Genomic DNA, 11,197 nt, shown 5'->3' with positions numbered 1-11,197 from the left:
ACCACAGCAACACTTGTTCATGTAGGTGGAGGGAAGCTAGAGTGGCTTCTTATTTCTGACCTAGACTAGAAAGTGGGGTTCTAGGTTCAGAGGAGAGAGAGAGAGAGAGAGAGAGAGAGAGAGAGAGAGAGAGAGAGAGAGAGAGATATCAAAGAAATCTTTGGAGAGTTATAGAAGAGAAAATCAAATGACCTCTCTGGCGTATGCAGATAAGATTTCAAATGTCTAGGCAAACAAGCTAAAACAAAAAAACAAATACGATTATTAAAAGTAAGCTATTAGTAGTGTTTGCAGTTACAAACTAAAGTTTTAGAGAAGTTAAATACAACATATAAAATTCTGAGTAATTTAGAACATTTTTGCTAAATTATTAAGTAACAAAGGTAAGTAAACAAGGTTGTATTGTATATATATTTAAATGTATTGTGCACACCTATGTGTTTATGTAGCAAAAAGGCATTTTTCATTCATTCTTTTACTAATTATATGATATTATCTAGTTCATTCGAACCTTGAAATACCAAATAAATCATATAACAAACTACAAATAGTTAGTTCCAACACTTTAGAGGCAAGATATATCATTTGTATGGAGAATAGAACACTGAAATAGATGGAGAGATGGACATTTAAAATGCCTAGTCTCTTCAGATATTTAATCATCTCTGTGCCTATTATTCATCCATAATTAAGATTTCAATATGATTTCTTATTATGTCCTAAGTGATAATTCATTATAATTAAAGAATATATGTTGCCAATGATCTTTTCTAGTAAAAATATTTAAAACCAGTAACATAAGAGATTAAAAATATCATTTACAAAATATTCACAACTCAACAAGACTTTTCTGCTTATTAACATGTGATATTTAATAATCTGAAAGATTGCTCAATACTACTGAATACCATTGTATAAAATGGAAAGCTGATACGTTAATGCTTAGAGAATTGTTTTGAAATGTCTTGTTAGAGACTTCTAGCAAGCATTTGAATTTGAATATGATTTGTTTTGGTAATCTTTGATGCTTCATTTTTCAGATATGGCAAATGGTGTCAACTTATGTATTTAAAGTATTAAATAAGATGTCAATCATTTAGCATGACTACAGTTTTGCTAATAAATATAATCAAGTGACTGCTGTTATAACTCAAAAATATATTCTAAAAAATCCAACATCTAATTAATACGTTCAGAAAATTTAGTCAGCTACCTGCTTGGTTATGTTTCGGTCATATTTTTAAAACAAATGAATTTTAACAAATTGTGTAGAACATATTTATGCTGTTAATTAAATGCTCCAATTTTATATTTTTCTGATAAAGTATATTACATTACAAAAGTGGAATTGTGTTGCAGAAATATATTTGAGGTAATTAATTTTGATTTCCCTTAAAAATTTTGAATAAAATTATTCTCATCTATTGATTTATCTGGAAGATGCCACTGGAAATTATGATCTATAATTCCCCTGCTCCAGTTTTATTCTCCATTTGGCCTATAATTATATTAAGTAAGAGAGCTATTAGCAGAATCCTTCCCACTGTGTGTCCTTATGAAATAATTGCACCACATGGCACACACACGGCTCATATTCAAACTGTTATTTTTGTTCCTTTAGCAACACAAATGCACCTGTTCTCAATACAATTAGGCTTGGCCATATTGAAGATAATCAAAACAAATAATGAAAAATTGTTTGGTTTTATTTGGAAAATAAGGCATAATGCCTAGTCAGGCATTGAAAAAGCTTTGATAATAAGCCTGGGTAGAATTAGCATATTTAATGAAAATTGATTCTGTTTATGTACAGAGGTAATGGATATGCTTGAGTAATTTCTGGGCACTGACTCTGAGATATTAATTATTATTTTATAATTTACCCAAGACAATTTCAGCCAAATGAAGCATCTGTTTGGGACCAAGATTCTACTTTGGTTTCATTTTCCATTTCAAGAGGAAAAGCTGAAAAGAGTCAGATAAAGGAGTCAAGGTCATAAGGAAAAAATTTTATTTTGATTAGAGATATAAAAATCTGTCACATATCAAACCTTCAGTTAGAAAAGTTTTCTAGTATAATAAATCTGTCAACATGTTACATGGATACAAAAATGGGAGAAAGGGTGGGGGTCAGATCAATTTTCAATTAAGTATCTTTTCTTTCAAATTCCCTCAATATATATTCATAATTGCTATATCAATATTTTTTACAGTGTCATTGAATCTCTATAATTGGCTTATTATATAATTCTTATTTCTCAAAATAGAGTGAAAGTTATATTTTGGAAGACATGTTCTGTAAAATTGAAGACAGCTCTTTAAATTAATATTTATATACTTGTGTCAATATTTACATATCTGTATAAATGACTCAAAAGGAAGGAAACAATTAGAGTGGCCTGTAAGATATCTCATGTGATAAAGGTACTCCCTGTTCAATCCTGTTGATGCATGTATAATCTCTATAACTCATGTAAAGGTGAAAGAAAATAGCAAAAGCCACAAAATTGTCTTTTGAGCACTCACATGCACACACACACACACACATACACACACACATACACACACACACACACACACCACATATACAATACCACAAACCAACATTCACATTCTCATAATATTAATAATAATAAAATTTAAAAATATTTTTAATTTTTATATAATGATCATTGTTATCCTTGTCTAAAATATCCTTTTTCTTTGCTTGTTTGCTTTCATTTTTGTTTTTCAAGACAGTGTTTCTTTCTGTAGTTTTGAAGTCTGTCCTGGAACTTGATCTGTAAGGAGACTGACCTTGAACTCACAGAGATCCCCTACCTGTGCCTCCTGATTGCTGGAATTAAAGGCGTGAGCCACCAATGTTCTGCCCAAGAGAACTAGAGAACTAGAACAAGGGCAGTCTTCAAAACCCTGTCTCAAAAAAAAAAAAATCTTTAAAGATAGCATATTTTTATTTTTTTATTTTAACTTTTTAAATTATTTTACATACTAATGACAATTTCCTCTTCCTTCACTCTTCCTGTTCCTGCCCTCACATCCTCCTCCAAGAGCCCCCAAACCAACCATCCACTCCTCAGAATGGGTAAGGCCTCCTATGGGGAGTCAACAGAGTCTGCCATGTCAACTTGAGTCAAGACCAAGCTCCTGCCCACCAAATCAAGCCTAAGTAAGACATTCTATCATAGTGAATGGATCCCAAAAAGCCAGCTAATGTTCCCGGGATAGATTTTAATGCCACTGTTAGTAGCTCTAAAAACAGACCGAGATTCACTACTTGCATTCACACACAGAAGGCCTAGTTAGGGCACAAGACAGGCTAGTGTTTACTAATGCAAATTTATTCCAAAAGACTGAGTTTGAAGAAAGAGGCCCAAAAATAATATGGTGCAGAAATAGGACAAAATAGAAAAGCATCTCCCGAAGGTTTCCTTGAAAGCACATTGCAACCACAGAAGTTATATTCCAAGAAGCTAAGGTATATCTCAAGCTTGCAAAGATGTTTATATTATTTTCTGTGAAATACTAGCTTTGTAGCTATGTGGTCATTGAGGCTTCCACTAAGGTTCTAGAAAGCAAAGACATACACAGTACATGGTTGAATAAGATTACCTTTAAGAAGACACTAGGAAGTCATTGTCTTGAGTTTCGAAGAAATTTTTTAATTTCTTGTTTTAAAGGATGCTCATATTTTTATTACTTTCAAGACTTATAGATATGTAATAAATAAATGTTATATGGTGAAATGACTAGGAGGCTTTGAGGGGCAGGAGGTAAGAATTATAAACTAATAGTGGTCTGTTGCATAATTGCTAATTGGTCTTAAAAATCAAAACTTCAAGTCAGATGTGGAGGTAAATGCTTAATGATCAGAGAGGAAGAGAAGCCAACCACTAGTCTTACATCTTCTAAATTCTCAGACCAAATAGGCGAGCCTATTTCTAGGAATACTCAGAATGAATGTAGTAAGCTCCTGTATCCTCCCACTTTATATTCCTCTTTCCCCCCAGCTATATCACTTCTGTCTCCACCTGTTTAGTGTTGGAATTAAAGGTATGTGTCTTCCAAGTTCTGGAATGAAAGGTATGAGCCACTATCACCTGGCACTGTTTCTCTGAGAATTGCTCAGTCTAGGGAAGCCTTGAACGCAGAGAACTGTGTGCCTCTACCTTCTAAGTATTGGGAATAAAAGTGTGCATGAACACTGCCCGGACTCTATGGCTAAGTAGTGTAGTTAGCTCTACACTGTGATATTCAGTCAAGCATTATTTGATGCAGCAAAGACAAAATATCACCACGGTGGTCTATTTGAATATTACAAGGGATTAATATTCCGAATCAACCAGTTTGGATCTATACTCACACAGAATGCGCACCCATTGGTCTGCTTTTGTGAGTGCTTTCATACATATTCACAAACAGATACAGTGTATACAGAGATTTCATATCCAGGGCCTTCCAAACTTTGGGCATGGTGTCATGTTATGCTTTATGACTCTCTTGATCCATATTCACAGATGTTCTAGCAAACATATAACTAAGGTGTTACAGTCATGAAAAAGCCAGTGCAGCCAATTTTAAAAGCATATCACGTGCTTTCACCATCTCCATTCTTCGCTTTGCTTCTCTTTAGTCTCTTCTCCTTCCTCCTCCTGACCATCTCCTTATGTGCCCTGGGTTCCTTTCTACCTCCATGTCATAGTATTCTTAAAAAGTATCATTTTTTTAGATCTGCAAAAATTATATGACATACACTGAGAGAACATATGCAATTATCTCTAGTTGAATATTTTCCAACAATCGATCTAATTTCTTCCGATAGTAAGGATACATCCATTTCCATTTTGTATATAGAACTCATTTTCTTTGTCCATTCAAATGATGGCGGAACCTAATCGGATGACTTTAGTTCAATAATGTGAATAGTGCTTCAATAAACATCCATGTTGGTATCTTCCAGCACATCTATCCAAGGAGGCAAAGGAAAAATAAAATAAAATTTTTCTTAGAAGGAAAAATACTCTGTGAATGTGAGCAACACCACAGCATGGCCTAGAAACTTACAAAAATGAAAGAAAAATGATGAAGCCAGATGAAGAAAAAATCAGTTTCTTTACTTCTTGGTAGTGAATTCAATATGAGAAGCCACTGCGCCTTATTCACTTTGATGGACAGCATCCTTTAAACATGGACCAGATCAATAATCTCCTCCCTTAAGGTGAATTTTTGTCAGGTAGTGTTTATAGCATTGAGAAAACTCATTTTTGTATGCTGCCTAAAGTGATAGTGTTTTAATTCAACCCAAACAACATAAAGATGCTAATTGTGTATATTGTAGAAAACAGAATATTCCACACCTAGTTAAAAAGTCAATGGCAATTTTAAAAAACCAATGGATCTAGGATGATTGTACTGAGAAGAGAAATTTAATAACTTTGATTATACATGAGAGAAATTATCAAAGTAATATAGTGAGTTTCACTCATTTATTGTGTTTTATTTCATTAAAAACACATTTTATCAGGATAATATAAGTTTAATTTTGTGTAATATGTCATATTTCTCAGAAAACAGTGCTGAATATTGAAGATTAATTAAATTATATCTAAAATAGCTTTCTTTTTCACAAATGTAATATACATGAAAACTTAAAAGATGTGCCAAAAATGATCAAATCCTGTTAATTGGAAACAGATAATACAGTAATAGTCCTATTTCAGATTTTTTTATTCACCACTTTGTATATTAAGCTAAATTTAAGGTCAGAGAAATGATTGAAAAGAATGTGTTTATGTAGCCCTCTTAGCATAGAGAAATACTCTGGACAAACAAAACTGTGACTGGAAAAAAGTTTCAGAACACAGCCACAGATGCAAATCAGGTTGATAATATGCTTCTTCACCTGAGAACCCAGAGCCACATAATCATTGGATGCTCATTAAAGCCAGCCTCAGAGGAAGTTGTGGATAATATAGTTTTCTATGGAAATAAATTATTGAAAACGATTGTAATAGTTCAAAAATCATCATTTTAAATCGAGATTCTCTGACTACATTTAGACAATTATTTTTTATTAATTATATTGTTTTATAAACATATACATAAAAAATGAGAAAAAATGTGAAGAAAAACACCTTGCTATTGAAATTTCTTCATCATAAAGATTAAAACGTAAAGGAAACATAGTGTTCATTTAACCATTAACAACAGTGGAAACCTAGTTTATTTTAACTGAAAATCATTTACTTTTGCATTCATGAAAGTTTTTAAATTTAGTACTATTACCACAGAACTCATAATGTACACAGTTCAGGAAAACCGGTGTAGCATGTCTTCAGGATGTATTTCTCAAATTAATTATAGGAAAACTTTGAAATGATGTCATACAGAATCTACGAGGAACCAAAGTACTGTGCTCTTGGGTACCCACATCGATCATTTGTGCAAATTCAAAGGTGCCTTTTAAAATTTGAAAAATCTGAAGACCCTTAGGATGAAGTTTCTGTATTGATTAAGTTCGTAGTAAAAAAAAAAATACTATTCAGAACAACACATAGTGGTAAGAAATTTTTCACTTAAATATGTTTCCTTAATTATGTATATGCCATGTGATTCTGTATGCATGGATAAGTATACAAATAATGTGATTTAACATGAATACATAAAATAATGAAAATTTGATATGTATATATTAGAATTGGAGATCTAAACTCTAGAGGGAGAAACATAGTGTACCACTTTCTTTTGTATTGTTTTTGCTTGATTTAAACATGGTTCAAGAATACCCAGGGAATATATTTGAGTAAATAACAAATCAAAGTGAAAATCATTTCTCTGCTCAGAATATAAATTATTTTCCAGGGCAGAGAAAGTATCAGATATACAAAGAATTTATTAAGCACAATGTCCAGGGATATGGGATTAAAGTTCCAAAAACTTTTGCGTGTTATAATACTCACACAACTATTTCTACATGAGTAAATTTAGTTTAAAATCATATTGTATTTACTAAGAGAAGTTTACAATGACATAGACAACAAAATCCATACATACATTTTAATTATTACACATGTAGAAGAGAAAATATTCATGTCCTATATCAAAATTGATAATGAAAAGAATTTCCAAGCATTTATGTTTCAAGATAGAGTTCATATCTTTTTTCACATTAAATAATAGAATAATGTCATAAAAAATGTTGACGGAGAGGTAAGTTCTATAAAACTATTGAAGAGTGATATTTGAACTTGGAGCAACACCTGAAGTATTTGGCTACAATTTTCAATTCCTCATACTTTATTCTATACTATAATTTAGTATAAAATATAAATTAGCAAACTTGTTTTTGAGGGTCTCTTCCTTACTCTTTTCAAAGATTGTACTGGAATTCAGGGTCAACTTTACTTGTATATTCTCATTAAGATACAGTAAGCTTTTATTTCAACTTAAGAGTATGTATAACAACCTTAGAAAGTTGGGATTAGTTGTAAACTATTCCTCTGAATGTTTCAATAGGTAATTAAGTGCAACCTAGATTCTTCTTTAGTATCATCTTATCCAATCATGAAAGAAGTTTGCTTTAGATGAATCTTTGCATCCACTAAAGCAATGTTTATATAAACACGACTATAGTATAATCATTTTAGCACTCCAAAATTGCTGTGTTTTTTTTCTGAATTCTCTAAACAATTTGTTCAACTCCAGTTAATCCACTAGCTTCTTTGTTTTTTCTTTCTTTTTCTTTTTTCCTGGGTAAACAATATGTCCTCTGTCTTCCTGGGTATTGCTACTGATAATCATAGTATAGTTATTCCTTTCAGATCAGTTATTTTATTCCATTGTGTGTATTATATAGTAATAAATCACTCTAAATCCCAAAGAAGTTAGCTCAACAAACATATTTGCCTATGAGTCTAACTGTTTTGTTAATCTTGGTGGAGATGGGAAGGGGGCATGAGTTTCACTCATCATTCTGTCAATTATTTGGAATAATAGATATTCAATATCTGCTGTGTTTACTGGAGATAGGAAAAATACTTGGCAGGCGGTGTTATTATTTTGCTGACCTTCCCTGTTACCTAGATGCCCTGTCCCTTTAAGAGACAAGCTCTGTCCACTTGTACCCTTCATTCTGCTGAGGCAAGCTGATCCCCCAGCCTCCTCTCTAGCTTGCTCTCACTCTCTCCCTTCCCATCCCACTTCTGAAGAGGTAACTTCTCCCCCCTCTTACTCTCCTTTTTCTCTTTTTCCCTCTCTCCTTTCTCCTCATTTCTCCTTTCCCCATTCCCTTTCCCATCCATAACCCAATAAAAAATCTCTATACCCAAAATTTGTCTATGTATGATATATCTGTCTGTCTCTCATCTGCCTTGGTCTCCCATCCACCAAGTAAACCTGCTGAGGCCTGTGGGGAACTGCAAAAGCCTCAGTTGAGCCATCTTTGTCCCTATGAGGTCGCAGGTGGCCCCACAGCTGCCCCTAGTGGGACTACCTGTCCCTCGTGGAACCAGCCTTACCATTCACCATATGTTTATAAACAATAAGATTGGTGCATGACTCTGCCAGGCTCTCTCCACATTACTGCCCGCGGACAGCTGAGGACAGATAGGGACCCTGAACTAGGACCGCTTTCCAACATCCTGTGTGTGCTCCATCACTGCAAATGGTAAGGTTTCTTTCTCCATGTCAGTTCTCACTCATATTCAACTCTAGTTGCTTCCCATAGCTAAAAAACGTGAGCAGAAGTGGTTCTCTCATGCTGATCAGATTCTCCCCCCCCACCCTCGGGCCACTCGGAAGTGGTCTTCTTGCACTGCTACCACTGTTGGTCAGATTTCTTGGAGTGGTCCTAGCTTCCGATTCCTGAGCCAATGGGCCTTGAAGTCAGTTTGGCTTGATTACCAACCCACGCGCAATTTCAGAGATATCTGGTTAGTTGCTCTTGTGTTTTCACCATTTTCACTGTTCTTACATTCTTAGCCATGTGAAACAAGCCCTCAAAAACTATCCATGCAACATCCCCCATTTTGTCTTTTACAGATCCTAAATCCTCTGCTTTGCTTACAGATTCCTAACCTTACCTGCCTTTACACAAACAAATGGCCTATGTACCCCACAGATGACAACCTAAAGTGTGAACTTTCTAATCTCCACCAGCAAACAAGACTTTTGGGGATCAGCCCCAACCAAAAACATTTCTTCCCTGCGTAGAGGCATGGGAAAAATGAAGACACAATTCAGACCACAGTATCAGGAAGGAGTTTCAGGGATTACTCAGATCCCCAAATCACTTGTGTCTATTATTCAAACAGTTTTTAAATCTTCATAAACTGGGGAAGAAGGTAACAAAAAGCTTCATTAACATTCTGTTTCCTGAAGGCGTAAGTCACGAACAATCCCACACCAGTTTGGAGTTATGACCAATAGAAAAGCTATTTATTTAAAGGGAAAAAACTTACAGATCACCATCCAAGACAACAGCCCTCTGCTCAATCAGGAAGGGAATCTAGTCGCAGGAAGATGAGCCAGAAGCCAGCAAGAGAGCAGAGGGAAGTGGCTGCTTTTTTAAAGGAAGAGAGACCACGCCCCCAGTGGGCTGGTATCTCAGCTGCTATTGGCTGAAGGAGCAGAAGGAGCTCCAGCAACAGTTTCCTAGGTAGTGGGAATGACTTGAGTCATATTATGTCGACGTGGTCACATAGTGTGAAGACACCTCTTCCCCAGTTGACTTCATAGTTACAATGGAAAGGAGCAGAATTATATTAGCATATCCTGGTACCACGGGATGGCACCGAATTTGCTTTACTTCAAAAGAGCCAGGTGAGCACCTCCTGTGTGGAAGGTGCAAATTGCCCCTCTAAGTTGCTCGATTCTATGACTGCCAGACAGACAGGATATGAGCCTGCATTTTTTGGTCCCTACACAGTCCTGCTAGTGTCCCGCTGGTTCCATTTTTCTTCTTCTTCTTCTTCTTCTTCTTCTTCTTCTTCTTCTTCTTCTTCTTCTTCTTCTTCTTCTTCTTCTTCTTCTTCTTCTCCTCCTCCTCCTCCTCCTCCTCCTCCTCCTCCTCCTCCTCCTCCTCCTCCTCTTCTTCTTCTTCTTCTTCTTTTTTGGTTTTTCAAGACAGGGTTTCTCTGCGGCTTTGGAGCCTGTCCTGGAACTAGCTCTGTAGACCCGAACTCACAGAGATCCGCCTGCCTCTGCCTCCCGAGAGCTGGGATTAAAGGTGTGTACCACCATCATCCTGCTCGCTGGTTCCATTTCTATTTCCCTAGGCAGCCCCACCCCCACCAGCCTGCAGCGTCTCACACCTGCTTGTAATTTATGCCTGCCTGTTCTCCTTTTTGCACAGGACTGCCCGTGTCCCATTGGCTATATCTTTCTTTTTCCCGGGCAGCCCCATCTCTGCCCACCTGTAAACACTCTTTTCCTCACTAGTATTCCTTCCCCTCCCCCCTCCCTTCCTTTGTGGCAGAGCGCCTCCCTGCTCTGCCTGCTTGGGCGCTGGGTCCTAACCCAAAGCGGAGGGTAAAGGGGAGCTCGGTAGCTCCTTTGTCCCCATAGCCTGCCTACAGCAAGCAGGGTGGGCCCTTTGTTTGCTCGCGAACCAAGCAGCACGGAGTTTCTATCAGGGCACCTAGTGAAACATCATTGTGGTGAGTGAGTGCTGCAGCACCTGGGAACAGCCCACCTACACTTCCTGATCAACCTACAGGGCTATACTGCCCGGTACCTCCTCTCTCTTCCTATCCCATCAGCTTACATCCAGACCCCACCCCCCACCCCCTGTCTCTCTCCCCCCCTCCCTTCCTTGGTGGCAGAGCGCCTCCCTGCTCTGCCTGCTTGGGCGCTGGGTCCTAACCCAAAGCATAGGGTAAAGGGGAGCTCGGTAGCTCCTTTGTCCCCATAGCCTGCCTGCAGCAAGCAGGGTGGGCCCTTTGTTTGCAAGCAAACCAAGCTGCACGAAGTTTCGATCTGGGCACCTAGTGAAACATCATTGTGGTGAGTGAGTGCTGCAGCACCTGGGAACAGCCCACCTACACTTCCTGATCAACCTACAGGGCTACACTGCCCGGTACCTCCTCTCTCTTCCTATCCCATCCAGCTTACATCCAGATCCCCCTACCCTCTGTCTCCCTCCATCCCTCCCTTCTTGGGTGGCAGAGCGCCTCCCTGCTCAGCCTGCCTGGGCGCTGGG

Source organism: Microtus pennsylvanicus, chromosome 6 (assembly GCF_037038515.1).
Source record: "Microtus pennsylvanicus isolate mMicPen1 chromosome 6, mMicPen1.hap1, whole genome shotgun sequence".
Taxonomy (NCBI): domain Eukaryota; kingdom Metazoa; phylum Chordata; class Mammalia; order Rodentia; family Cricetidae; genus Microtus; species Microtus pennsylvanicus.
This window is presented reverse-complemented; position numbering follows the sequence as displayed.